The sequence below is a fragment of the Monodon monoceros genome, unplaced genomic scaffold (assembly GCF_005190385.1).
Source record: "Monodon monoceros isolate NGI ecotype Baffin Bay Population unplaced genomic scaffold, NGI_Narwhal_1 Super_Scaffold_14, whole genome shotgun sequence".
NCBI lineage: Eukaryota > Metazoa > Chordata > Mammalia > Artiodactyla > Monodontidae > Monodon > Monodon monoceros.
In genome coordinates, this window is record NW_021703770.1 from 55,654,319 (window position 1) to 55,669,272 (window position 14,954).

At 35.6% G+C, this 14,954-nt stretch overlaps 1 pseudogene; it reads left to right on the plus strand.

Moving 5' to 3' along the window:
- Positions 1–11,600: 11,600 nt before the first annotated feature.
- On the plus strand, positions 11,601–12,228 carry LOC114895246 (annotated as a pseudogene).
- Positions 12,229–14,954: the final 2,726 nt, after the last annotated feature.

A 14,954-nucleotide genomic window follows, 5' to 3' on the forward strand; every position in this document is an offset into this window, starting at 1 on the left:
TTAAAAAAAGAAGAGAGCAACCAAATCAATAAACAAATCTACCAATGATAATAAACTCTACATATTAAACTAAGATAAACACAAAACCAGAAACCAATTAGATGCAGAAAGCAAACCCCAGGTCTACAGTTGCTCCCAAAGTCCACCATCTCAATTTTGGTATGATTCCTTGTTTATTCACGTATTCAGCAGATGCAAGCTACATCAAGTTGATTGTAAGGATTTAATCCACTGCTCCTGAGACTGCTGGGGGAGATTTCCCTTTCTCTTCTTTGTTCGCACAGCTCCTGGGTTTCAACTTTGGATTTTGCCCTGCCTCTGCGTGTATGGGGGCTCTGGCTCACTCAGGCCGGGGGGTGGGGGGAGGGAGGGATGTGGAATGTGGGCCAAGCCTGTGGCGGCAGAGGTCGGCATGATGATGCAACAACATGTGGTGTGCTGTGTGTTCTCCTGGGAAGTTGTCCCTGGATCACAGGACCCTGGCAGTGGCGGGCTGCACAGTCTTCTGGGAGGGGAGGTGTGGATAGCGACCTGTGCTTGCACACAAGCTTCTTGGTGGCTGCAGCAGCAGTCTTAGCATTTCATGCCCGTCTCTGTCTCTGGTGTCTGTGGACACCCGTCTCTGGAGCTCTTTTAGGCAGTGCTCTGAATCCCCTCTCCTCGCGCACCCTGAAACAATGGTCTCTTGCCTCTTTGGCAGTTCCAGAGTTTTTCCTGGACTCCCTCCCAGCTAGCTGTGGTGTACTAGCCCCTTTCAGGCTGTATTCATGCAGCCAACCCCAGTCCTCTCCCTGGGACCTGACCTCCTCCGAAGCCTGAGCCTCAGCTCCCAGCCCCAACCCGACCCGGTGGGTGAGCAGATAAGGCTCTCTGGCTGGTGAGTGCTGGTTGGCACTGATCCTCTGTGCAGGAATCTCTCCACTTTGCCCTCTGTACCCCTATTGCTGTGTTCTCCTCCGTGGCTCCAGTGCTTCCCCCCGCCCCGGAACCTCCACCCCTGTCTCTGCCGGTGAAGGGGCTTCCCAGTGTGTGGAAATTTTCCTCCATCACAGCTCCCTCCCCAAGGTGAGGGCCCGTCCCTATTCTTTTGTCTCTGTTTTTCCTTTTTTCTTTTGCCCTACCCAGGTACGTGGGGAGTTTCTTGCCTTTTGGGAAGTCTGAGGTCTTCTGCCAGAGTTCAGTAGGTGTTCTGTAGGAGTTGCTCCATGCATAGATGTATTTCTGATGTATTTGTGGGGAGGAAGGTGATCTCCATGTCTTACTCCTCCACCATCTTGAAGGTCCAGTCCTGAAGGCAATTTTATAGAGATAGAAAGTAGATTAGTGGGTGCTGGGGACTAGAAGTGGGAATCTGGGTGGGAACCGGCTGAACTGTAAATGGGCATGAGGAATCCTTTTGGGAGATGTGAAAATACTCTAAGGATTATTTATGGTGATTATTGAAGCTGCCAATAAAGTTAATAAAAAATCATTGAATTGTACACTTGAAATGCATTAGTTTTGTGCAATTTAAAATACATCTTAATAAAGTTGTTAAATATATGTTTACATACACACACACATATACATATAGTTTTTAAGCTTTGGACATTATACTTTTTATATTTTCCCCTATAACTTTGTGCTCTCTTAAATTAAATCAGAGGGTATAGTATATAAAAATTTGACTTTCCAAAGTTGATTGAAATGCTTCATGACATTATACATGACAAAATTTCAAAGTTAATAGCATTTTTAAAAGAATATTTTCTATATCAATATACAGAACTTAAAAATTATAAGTATATATTAATAATATTATTTATACTGTTTACATGTTTATTTTTGTTTTAAATTTAATTTAACGTAAAATGGAAAAGAAAAATTAGATTCCTGTTACAAATGTGTTTCTGTCTTTTTCTCTGGATTTCCTGATGATTTGGCTCTTACTGTTTTATTTAATGAATGAATATTTTCTTTGATCTTTGTTGTAAATTGTATTATTTTTAAATTTTTCTTCATTTAATTATGTCTTGCCCTGAAGTTTGTTCTTTTCTGATTTAATATTGCTAATCCCACTTTTGGATTTTTGTTTATTTACATTTTCCTTGGCTGGTTAGATCCACCTTTTCCATATTTGGCTTTTCTGGGTTATTTTGCAATGTGTATATTTTTGTATACAATATATTACTAGGTTTTGTTCTAATAAAAATGTTTACTTTAAACGTTTGAGTTAAGCCTATTTACATTTATTTAAATGATATATATGTTTGGTTAATTATGTCATTATTTCCCACTGCTTTTTAAAATATTTCACTATGTAAACAGTGTTTTCTTTTATGCATGTTTGTGGGGTTTTTTCCTGATAATTTGGAATGCTTATACATTTTCTAGAGGTTTTCTTTATAGGTATTACTTTTAGCCATATTCTTAGTTATCTAAATCTTTAAACAAGCTCTATTGACTTCCTCTTCTACTATGTCCCAATCACTGCTTATTTTGTGTCAATCAGAAAAGACTAGGTTATTCTGCAGTAAAAAGAACACAACATTTCAGTGACATTTTGGCAACAAAGTTTATGTCTTGCAAAAAGTACCTTACAGTCTGGGCATCTCTCCAAAGCAGCTATTCTCCATGTGGCAGCTCAGAATCTCAGGCTGCTTCAATCTTGTGGCACTTACTTCTCAACATAATGCTTCTGGTCCACTCTGCAGGAGAGGGGAACATGGAGGAGTCTGCAGCAGGAATTCAATGTGTCAGCCCATAAGTGACAGCAGTCATTTCTGTTGATATCCTTCTTGCCATAAACTAAATCTTAAGAAGGAGACAGTACTCCTGCTGGTACCAAGAAGGAGATGTGAGCAAGATATGAGTAAGTGCTTGTAACACATACTACATGATTTCAACTATATTGAATTATTTAATAAGTCTACTTAGTATCTTTAAATATATAGTCATTCTTGTATTAATACTTTTAACACTTTGATATAATACTTGATCATAAAATGATTACTTATTATAAAATATGAGAAAACTGGACTAATTATTATATCTTCCAGTTTCTGTCCCCTTCCAGTCTTACTTTTATGGTTTATATCATTCCTACACAGTCAGAGGTTATAAAATTCTTCACCGTATTTTTTTATGAAAAAATTTTAGCAAGAACTTTACTTCATTTATTTTTAGCTATCTCATAAATACCAGAAGATAAATTGGACAGCTTGTGATGAAATTTAGAAAAATTTTTCCATAAAGCAAACTTATAACTCTTTTCCTTTGGCTCTGTCTTCCAATCCCCCTTCACTGTGTTGAAGAGATACCTAGTTCTTCCTGATTTTTGGTTATGAGAGTGGTTTTCAAACTGACTGGACTCTCTGAAAAGGTAGTTCCTGAGCTGGGTTTTATGGTCACTAGATCCATGACTTTTCCCACTTTGAAAATGATCTCAGCCAATTCATGTCTCACATGCTTTGTTCGTAGAACAGGTAAAGCTTTGAGAAGCACAATATCCCCAACTGTGCCCTGCTGAAGAGTATCATTTTCACTGTTTTTTGAAATGCAAGATCTAAGTTTAAATTCCATAACCTCTTCACAGACTTATTTAATATTTGTAATATATGACTTGGTATTACTCTTTTTCTCTTCCGATATCGAAGTACAATTAAAACACAATGAAAATGATTAGAACCTAATTCTATTGGAATTAGTTACCTGACTTTGTTGTCATTCTTAGTCTTATTTCCATAATTATATTGTAAGTTCTTTGTGGTGGGAAGAGAAGTGACATATTTTTCTATAGCACCTAAAAATTACTGAGGCACAAAAAAAAAAAAAAATTCTTAGATTTTTTTTTTTTTTTTAATTAGAAGCATGTTCAGTTCTGAATCACCTTCCAGAGAGAATTTCTTGGAGTTTTGGAGCAATGTAGAGTAAATACAACAGACTAATCCGTACAATTTTTACCCAAATGTGGTAAATGGAGAGGGAGAATACGATTTCAATCTTAATTAGGTTTTATTTTACTATCACTATATGGAATTAGAATGCAAAGTTATACATTTTGTTTTAATTAATAAATTTTATTTTCTTTTTACCCTGTTATTTCAAATGTACTCTTCAAATTGGAGACCAGTTGAAATAAATTCATAGGATAAAATTGTGGGAAAGGGTTTTGTTGAATCAGAACAATAGTGCATAAGTCAATGATAGCAAATTCTCTTTACTAAGAGAATAGAAAGTAAAAAGTTTTTCCAGGGGTCCCATTATCCATCAACACTATATCTCTCTATATATCTATATTTGTATATCTATATCCAACTATCTGTCTATCTGTTTATCTATCTATCTATCCATTATATATGTATTGGCTATGCATATATGCGATGCATATATATCAAAATGTAAAGAAAGAAATCCTAAAAGTAAATGGGACATATCTATTCAAGTTATTATTTAAAACCTATTGAGTGTTGTTTATATACATTATTAGACTTCCTAATTTCATATATAAAGTAGTACTTCCCTACATTATACTACCAGATAACACTAAAATTTACTAAGAATATTTTCCCTATTAGGTACCAACAATATAAAACAGAATACAAAGGATTTTAAAATTTATTCAGCAATTTCCAATGTAACTTTTGATGTTAAATAAAACTTCTGACTATTGAAATAAAGACAATGGAAAGTTTAGAAATGCAAATGAATGCAGAGATGCTGTCTATATTATTGAACACAGTTCCCCAAGTCACCTATGAAAATATAATTCTAAAGCCTTAGATACATACTACTATTTATTTCAGTGATGAATGGATACTTTTTCATAAGGAAAAGAGTCATCATAGAACTTAAACTTTAACAAAATGTTATTTAAGTAAAACATACATAAAGAGGACAAGATCTATATTATCAGTGGGCAAAGAGATTTCAACACATTTTTAGAAGCTGAAAGGAGCATCACACTCAATTCCATACATGGGTTTCAAAACATATTAGACACAGCTGGAGAAAAGATTAGTTAACTAGAAAATAATGCACTGGAAAATACTAAGAAAATTGTTGACTAAAGCACAGAGAGGCAAAACAATGGAAAATGGGATAAAAAAAAAATTAAATAAGGGAACCAGTGAAAATGTTAAACACACATTTAAATGGAATCCTAGAAGGAAAAGAGAAACAAAAAGAACAGAAATTTTATGGCAAGAAATAATGGTTAAGAACTTGCAAAAACTCTTTGTGATGTTAGCCTACACAGTCAAGAATCTCTATAAAATTAAAACAGGATAAATACAGAAAATAGTATTTAAGTTTAACATACTCAAAATTCTGTAAATAAATTAAATAGAAAAACATTTTTAAACAACTAAAAGAAAAAAAATTAAAGGAGCAAAAATAGGACTAAATGCTAATACGCTAACAAAATTGATGGAAAATCAAAAGTCAATGGAATAACATCAATAAAGTTTTTTCCCACTTTCCTCCATTATGAAACAGCTTTCCATCATGCCTAAAAATTTTTAAACCTTATGAAGTTGCACAGATTAGCCCTTCAAATTGAACATATTTTCTTATTTAATTAAATTCAGTACCATGATTTAGATACTCTCACAAGAAGAACTTTGGATATTTTTAATCATATTTGGTTTATAGATCTATTTTCTTTACATCTCTCATATTTTAAAGGACAAACCCACACAAATAAACTAATTTTTAATGTTGGCATTTTAAATCATATGTTGTATTGCATCATCCCTGCACTAATTTTTCTGAGCCTTTCCTCTCCAGGGAAGAATTGAGTGTTCTCTCATTTAGGTACCTGTCTAGTACAAACAGTATTTCTATTTTAATATTAACTTTATTATTCTGAAACTGTTTAAACATGCTTTTTCTAATAAACTGCAAGCTCTTTGAGGGCAGAAACATTTCTTCTTTTGGTTATCATCTACCAAAATGCCTGGTACAGAGTAAGTGCTCAATAAATGTATAGTTTATGAATAAATGAATATAATGTAAAAATATTTTACACTACTTTCAGATTCAAATTACTATGACTAATCTCCCAATCAATATTCAATGTTCTTCCCAACATATCAGATCAAATTTCCATGGTAGGTAATGTTTTTCATTACCTACTAGATTAAAGTTTATCTAATAAGGTGAAACATGAAGAATGTCATATGAAATAAATAAATAAAATGACATGAATAGTCTAAAGAAGACATTCTATCATCTTTTCATAAATTGCACTTGATATATTATAATACTGTGAGGATCAATATCATATATTAATTTTGAAAGAGGAGATATAGTAGTAGAACTGGCCTCACTTTAGGGTAAGACAATTAAAAAAAAAAACAAAAACAGATTTTCCAGTTTGCTGATTTGCCACTCCCATTTTTCTACTCATCCAGCATGTTCCCTCTCCCAGCATACACCATCATGGGGTGAAAAAGTATTTAAATGAAAACACATTAAAAGACTACATTTATTAAAGCTAAGTTCTCAGCATCTAATATCAGATCCATTCCTACAGTCTGGAAACAGAAGAGACTGAAGAAACAAAGTCTGCTCCTTACATTATCAGAGCCATAGTACATCCCACTTACATACGTGGCAGTTATTTCTGGCCTTAAGTCTTGTTGGTATTCACTCCTAGAGGCCTTCTGCAGTTCCCAGTAGGGCTTCTGTGAAGAGTAATGGCCTCTTCTAGCAGTGGTTCTCTCATCATCAGCACCTATCAAAGGATCCCAGTTGTCTCTTGATTTTTTCAGCTGTTCCTAAAAGTCTGATGTACAAGAAAGCTCAGGGCCATACACAAACAGCCATGTAGACAGAGCACTCATATTAGCTTCCCTGAGGAAAGTTCAAGTGGGAATTTTATGCAACTGGACAACTCTTTGGAGAAACTTAGAGCTGTGTTAGAAAATTAAACTGTAAGGCACTACAATGCCACACTCTAAACCTCTGCCACTTTCTTCTGTACTATGGGGCAGGAAATAGTTACCTAGGTTTTCCTGACTTACAGTAAGCATAGATAATTCATGGCTGAAACATCTGAGGGAGTGTGGTCTGTTTTATAACTATATGACCTTGGGTCTCACTTCCCAAGTAAAGGGGAATAATATTTTACCAGATAAAATTGTCATAAAATAAAATGAGGTAGCCCATTAAAGTGCTGAAAACATTTATAACAAATAGCAAGCCCTCAATAAATGTTACCTATTATATTTAAAACACAAAAGATCAATACAAATTCATAAGTAAATGAATGAAGTTTTCTGTCAACATGTGTTTTTTCTGTAAGAGAAAATGTACAAAAAACCCCTGCAACTTATATGCATCATTTTACCTCAGTATCAAATTATGGTCTTAAACTTTTAAAAAATGTATAGGACATAAAAAATATATCAAGATTACTTGAAAATAAATGGCATTCTAAAGTTAACAAATGACTAAATTAATTAAAATAATTTTTGTCAACAGATGGTCTTAGATAAAAAAAAAAAAAAAAAATGTCACCTGATACACAAAGATTAGGAGTTGAACAGATAGTTGAATATTGCTTGAGTTAAAAAAAGTACATTTACCCCTCTTATGTAAGTGTCTACAATCCTAAGGGAAACAAGTGTAGTTTTTTAAAGTGAAGGTAATAATTTGTGAAATTTGAGTAATTCTCTTTTTCGTTTTTTTTTTTTTTCACGTAGCCCCAAAGGGGCAAGAAGAGACTTTAATTCGAGGAAGGGGGATTCACCAAAATAAGAAAAGGTGCAGAGTGTGGTGGAGCAGCAGAGAAAAAGCAGGCTGGAGGACCCCAGCCAGGAATGTGTGGAGGACTCACCTTTCCACCTACAGGAGCACAGGAACTGCACTGACGGATTAGAGGAAACAGTTACCCCCTTGCGAGCTGGGAGGGTAAGAAGTGGCCCCCGTGGCCAGACCTTGCCTGTCTTTCGGGCCCTGGCTCCTACGTGTGGCTGGTGACCATTGTTTATCCCTTGTCCCCAACCAGTGCTGGGTGGCCATCTTCAGGCAGAGCTCAGGAAGTTGGCAGAAGGTCTCCAGTGCTTCTATTGAGCCCAAGAGGGAAGAGGGCAAGAGAGAGGAACTAGAGTCTGAGACCTCCCTCCTTCTCCACTAGAAAATTCCCAGAAATTCCCTCCTGGGATTTCCCAAATCCGTGTCCCCTGAAGTCAGCCTCTGGACTCTGATGGCTGTGGGTTTGCTTGAAGCTGTTAAAAGATTATCAGTCCTTTCACGCACAGACAGCTAAGAAACATGCCTAATTCGTCCATCTAAGAGTCGTTCAGTACCAATTATCTGGTCTGAGAATAATTGTTAATGGATTGTTTGGGGCTGTGTAGCTACTCCATCTCAATCCAAGGGGAGACTAAATAACATGTCTAAATTTGCAAAGATAAGACATTGTAGAGCCTAGATATGAAAGAGATGGTCTAGTTGGAGAATCAGTGCTCTAAGATTCTACACTATTTTGCTTCTCTGAGGAGATGGGGCTTAACCATGCTGCCATAAAATATTAAAAGGGTAGTGGAAGAAAAATGATTTATTAACACAAAGGTATGGAGGTCTCAATTCTTAGGGAGAACAGTATATATAAATAAAAATTTATAAAAATCTAATTCCAAAATAGTGTTTTTTAGATTTTCCTTTTAAGCATGAATTATTCCAAAGTTTCAATATAGGACTATTTTTCTACTTCATTTGTAACCTGCTTCTATTTCTTATAGTTATGTAAAATATATTATTACATAAATTATCAAGTAACTTTCTGATCAATATTTGTGGCTATAAGCTGCTTCTTTAACTTTTACCTTCATAAAATCTGTGTTGTGTCGAAAAATTTGGGATCCTGATTTAGTTTATCAGCTGACAACTGTCAACTGAATGTAGCTAACCTGACAAATGGGGCATCATTGAGACTGGTTTAGTGTCGCATCTTTCATGCTAATATTTCAAGGGAAAATGGTGAATTTACCTATATTGAATAGCTATCATATATCTCTGCTTTCAAATAATTTATGGCTTTGATCTCTGAAATACTTAGCAGAAATAATGACTTAACATAATCTGAAAAAGAGACTGTTATGTGTTCCCGTTCTTCAGTACTCTTCATGGGAACGTTTTTATTTGTTTGTTTTTGGCATTTGGTTTGTTTCTTTGCTTGTTTGTTTTTGATCTATAGTGACGTCAAGGACCATCTGTTTAAGATGGCAGCCCCCCAAAATTAAATGAGCCCAAATCTCCAAGTCTCCATCTCTGCTTGAAGGAAAGCTTTAGGCGAGGAACATCTCAATTGGGCTTTCCATGACAGAGAAATAAATTTGTGTTGTGATAAGCTACTGAAATTTGGGGGAATGTTTGTTGCCCCATTACACAACCCCCCAAATTTTGTATTGAGATATAATTGATGTATAGTATTTTATTAGTTTTAAGTGTACAAATAATAATTTGATATTCGCACATATTGTGAAATGATCATCACAATAAATCTAGCTGAAATCCATCACTTTACATAGTTACAGAATTTTTTCTTGTGGTGAGAACAACTCTCTTAGGAACTTTCAAATATACAGTACAGTATTATTAGCTATTGTCACTATGCTGTACATTATATCCACAGTACTTATTGATTTTATAACTGGAAGTTTGTACCTTTTGACCACCTTCAACCATTTTGCTTACTCTCCACCCTCTAACTCAGGCAACCACCAATATGTTCTCTATATCTGTGAGTTCAGTTTTATTTTTTATTTTGGTATGTTTGTTTCAGATTTCATTTGTAAGTGAGGTCATATGGTATTTGTCTTTCTCTGACTAAATTTACTTAACATAATGCCCTCAAGGTTCATCCACATTGTCACAAATGGCAAGATTTCCTTCTCTTTTTTATTACTGAATTATACACACACACACACACACACACACACATATGTATACACACACACACACATATTTATATTTCTTTATTCATCCATTGATGGACACCTAGGCTACTTCCATGTCTTGGCCATTGTGAATAACCCTGCTATGAATACTGGGGTGCATGCATCTTTTTGAATTAATGTTTTTGTTTCCTTCAGATAAGTACCAGAAGTGGAATTGTTGGATTATAAGATCCTTTTATTTTTAAATTTTTAAGAACCTCCATACTGTTTTCCATAGTGACTGAACCAATTTACATTTTCTCCAGCAGTGCACGACAGTTTCTTTTTCTCCACATTCTTGCCAACACTTGTTATTTCTTGCCTTTTTGATAATAGTCATCCTAACAGGGGTGAGGTGTATCTCAATGTGGTTTTGATTTGTATTTCCCTGATAATTAGTGATACTGAGCACATTTTCATGTACCTATTAGCCATATATCTGTATGTCTTATTTGTAAAAATGTTTATTCAGATCCTCTGCCCATTTTTTAATCAGACTGTTTTTCGGTATTTTGTTTTTCTTTCGATATTAAGTTGTATGAGTTCTTTATGTATTTTGAATATTAATCTCTTATCAGATAGATGATTTGTAAATATTTTCTCCTATTCGGTAGGTTGCTTTCCTTTTTGATGGTTTCCTTTGCTGTGCAGAAGCTTTCCCATTTTACATAGTCCCACTTGCTTATTCACTTGTTTGTTTTTGCTTTTGTTTCCTTTGCTTTTGGTGTTAATTTCAAAAAAAAAATCATTACCAAGACTAATGTCAAGGAACTTACCACCTATGTTTTCTTCTAGAAGGTTTATGGTTTCAGGTCTTATGTTCAAGTCTTTAATCCATTTTCAGGTAATTTGTATATATAATGTAAAATAGGGGTTATGTTTTATTCTTTTGTGTGTGGCTGTCCAGTTTTCCCAACACCTTTTATTGAAGAGAGTTTTTTTCACCATTGCATGTTCTTGGCTCCATTGCTATAAATTATTTAACCATATATGAGTGGATTTATTTCTAGGCTCCTCTTGTTTTCCGTTAATCTATGTGTCTGTTTTTATGCTAATACCACACTGTTTTGATTACTATAGCTTTGTAATATAGTTTGAAATCAGGAAGTGTGATGCCTCTAGCTTTGTTCTTTCTCAAGATTGCTTTGGCTTTTGGAGTCTGTGCATTGAGTAGTATGGTTATTTTAACAATAATAATTCTCCAGTTTCTTTCATCAATGTCTTATAATTTTCATTGTGCAGGTCTATCACTTCCTCCAATAAATATATACCTAGTTTCTTTTTTTTATTGGTAGAGGTGTAAATGAGATTGTTTTATTAATTTATCTTTCTGATTGTCTTGTTATTGTGTAGAAACACAACAGCTTTTTTATGTTGATTTTGTATCTTACAACTTTACTCAATTTGTTTATTAGTTCTAATAGATTTTTAGTGGAATCTTCAGGGTTTTCAATGCATAATATTATGTTATCTGCAAATAGTGACAGTTTTACTTCTTTCTTTCCTATTTAGATGAATATATATTTTTTCTTTTCCCAAGCTGCTTGACCTGTGGCTCAGACCCATCCCTGGCACCCTCACCCATGTTGGACCCAAGGCCTAACCAGATGCTGCAGAGCCAATGCCAGTCCCGGACCTGTGAGTAAGCCATTTCCCACAGCCCCTGCCAGGAGCACCATGGGCACTTCCCTCCTCCAATCTGAGGATGTGTGGGAACTTATGGACAAGACAGGCTTCTCAGCAGACTAGATCCAGCAGCTCTAGTGGAGGTTTAAGAAGCTGAGTGGAGATCAGCCCACCATTCCTAAGGAGAACTTCAACAAAGTCCCAGGCCTGGAACTCAACCAAATACAATCCAAATAGCCATCTGCCTTCTTTGACAATATGAGCATGTGCAAGGGGCTCAGTGGCCTGGCCCAGGAGATTAATTCTAGAGCTTCCTGATTACCATGTCTTACTTCCAACCCATGGAGGAGGATCAGGTGCAGGTGCACTGAAAAGAAGCTAAGAGTTTTGTTCTGTGTGTATAACTCAGACAGGGAATGATGCATCAGTCTGGAAGACTATCAAAATGTGGTTGAGGAGCTTCTCTCCAGAAACCCTCACACTGAGAATGATTCCACTCACTCCTATGCAGAGGGGGAGATGATGGAGTCAGCCAGAATCTGCATGGGGCAGGTAGAGCCTGATCAGGTGTCTGAAGAAATCACCTTTGATGACTCCTTGAAGCTCTGGCCATGGGGTAGAGAGCAAGACCAACATGCACATCTTCCTTAGCATGGAAACCATCACCTTTTGTCACTGACCCACTGCCTACCCCCCGAAGAAACTACACTTGCAATGGGGCAGCCTCCCTGAGTGGCCTGGAGTAGCTGGCATCTTTTTGCTACAGCTCTTGTAAGATTTGTTGTTGATATGTTCTTATTATATATACATATTGGATATGAGTGTTGGCTATGGAGTGGGTGACAAGAGGAAGACAGATAATTTGTCTTTTAGTTTAGAGGATGCTGGGCCATGATAAGCCAAATTCAGACGTAACCAGTAGGACTGCACATTTCCCAGAGATCCTAGACTTTGAGTAGGATACAGTAACTGGATGGGGCATTGAGGTTGATTCCCTGAAAAAAAGGCAAGTATATTCAGATGCATGAGAAGGAGGTTACAAATGGATATTTAAGAGAAGAAAAGTGTAGACTATAGCAGTGTTTACTATATGTCCCCTAATATATTTTTTCTTCTAAATTAATAGAATTTTTAGTTGAGTACTTGGCTACCCATGGAAAGACTACATTTCTCCAGATTACCTGCAGCTGAGTGTGGTCATGTGTCTAATTCTGTTCCATAGCACAGGAGCAAAAGTTACATGTACAATTTCTAGTTAGTACCCTTAACACAAATAACCATGTCTTTATATTTCTTCCTTCTGTAGCTGGAATGGGGATAAAATTGCAGCAACTGGAATAAACATTTCAAACCAGAAGACGAAAGCTAGGTATTGAGGGTTACTAGCATCAGGGTAGACCAAGCCTGGGCCCCTGATGACTTTACGGAGGAAAGCCTTGAGCATAGAGGATCTTTTACAAGAAAGAGAATTAAATGAGATATAATCTTTCATAAGAGTTAATCTCTTGTGAACTATGACTGTCTGTTTCAATGGCAAAACCCACATCCTAAATAATACTATCAGATTTTGTAAATTAAATTGGTTTACTATGTGGCAGGTAAATTATTTACAAATTATATCTATGATAAAGAAAAAAAAATGCCTTCAGATAGATGGGCAAGAAGAAGAAATGTCCACAAAGAAGACACAATCAGTCTGGCTTCAAAACCAGATGATTATGGGGTATATTCTCAAAGTTGCTTTGTCCAAAGGATGATTCAAAAATTTTATAACCAGTAAAATTGTTGTTTGTATATGAAGGAAACTAAAATAAACATTCTCATCTAGGAAAGGACTAGAAAACATGTTACTCACATTACTCCACCAAGTTTTTTAATTAAAAATATACTTACTGTTATGTGAATATGATTTGTGTCACCCTGAAAATTCATATGTTGAAGTTCTAAACCACAGTGCCTCAGAATGTTTAGGAAAATGGGATTGTTACCGATGTAGTTAGTTAAGATGAGGTCATACTGGGTGGTGTAGGCTCCTAATCCAATATGAATGGTGTCTTTATAAAAAGGAGACGTTTAGGGCTTCCCTGGCGGCACAGTGGTTGAGAGTCTGCCTGCCGATGCAGGGGACACGGGTTCGTGACCCGATCTGGGAAGATCCCACATGCCGCGGAGCGGCTGGGCCTGTGAGCCATGGCCGCTGAGCCTGCGCATCTGGAGCCTGTGCTCCACAACAGGAGAGGCCACAACAGTGAGATGCCTGCAAAAAAAAAAAAAAAAAACAATAAAAAGGGGACGTTTGGATACACACACACACACACACACACACACACACACACACACACATGGGGAGAACATCATGTGAAGATGAGGGCAGAGATTGGAGTAATACAGCAGGACCCCAGGAACATCAGACTGCCAGGTGGGATAGAGACATAAAGCAGGTCCTTCATAGTTCTTAGAAGGAACCAACCCTGCCAATATCTTGATCTCAAACTCCTAGCCTCCAGAAATGTAAGACAATACATTACTGTTGTTTAAGACACCCAGTCTGTGGTACTTTGTGACAGCAATCCTGGCAAACTAATACATTTACTCAATTGAGATAGTAAAAAAAGTAAAGAACTAATGAATGGAAAATACATCATATAAAAGGACTAATTATGAATACTAAAACCAGTTAAATATGGAAATACTCTTTAAACGATTGTGAATAAGATTACAAAATAGAATGCAAATATCAAAATGTTATCTTGAAAGAGAATAAGACAAAACATGTATGTGTGCATGTGAATGATAGATCAATTACCTTTATCAACTCCAATTTCCTTTGAAATGTTTCCCCCTAACTCAGAAATCTTCCTCCATAAGTACATAAATATAAAAATGTAAATATTTCTTTCACAAAACATGAGTATATCAGTACACAATATTGAAACAGTATTTACTCAGTAATAAAGATTGCGGTCACTGGAAATGCACTTTGAGTTTAGAAAAAAACTGAAAAGGTAATAAGTTGGACATGTGACCTTTATGATTTTTGACTCTATATCAGAACTTTAAAAGTAAAGGCTTAAATTTTAAATGTTGGTCTTTGAAATTATTTTTAAAGGGTAATGTATAACTGAATGTACAACTATTTTATTCACGCTTGATTTATACAGTAGATTTAACATTTATTCAACAAAGCTTTGCATATAATAAGAGTATACATGATGTTTTAAAAAGCTTACTAAATACCACTTAAATTGAAAAAAGTGTGTTGGGATTCAGTTCCAATATTTAGCTCATTCCACACTATGGTTTTCTCCACCTAAAATGGACTTTATTTGAACTGAAAAAACTTTTATAAACTTTATACAAATATTTTATTTTATGTATGTATTTATAATAAAAAATTAAAACATG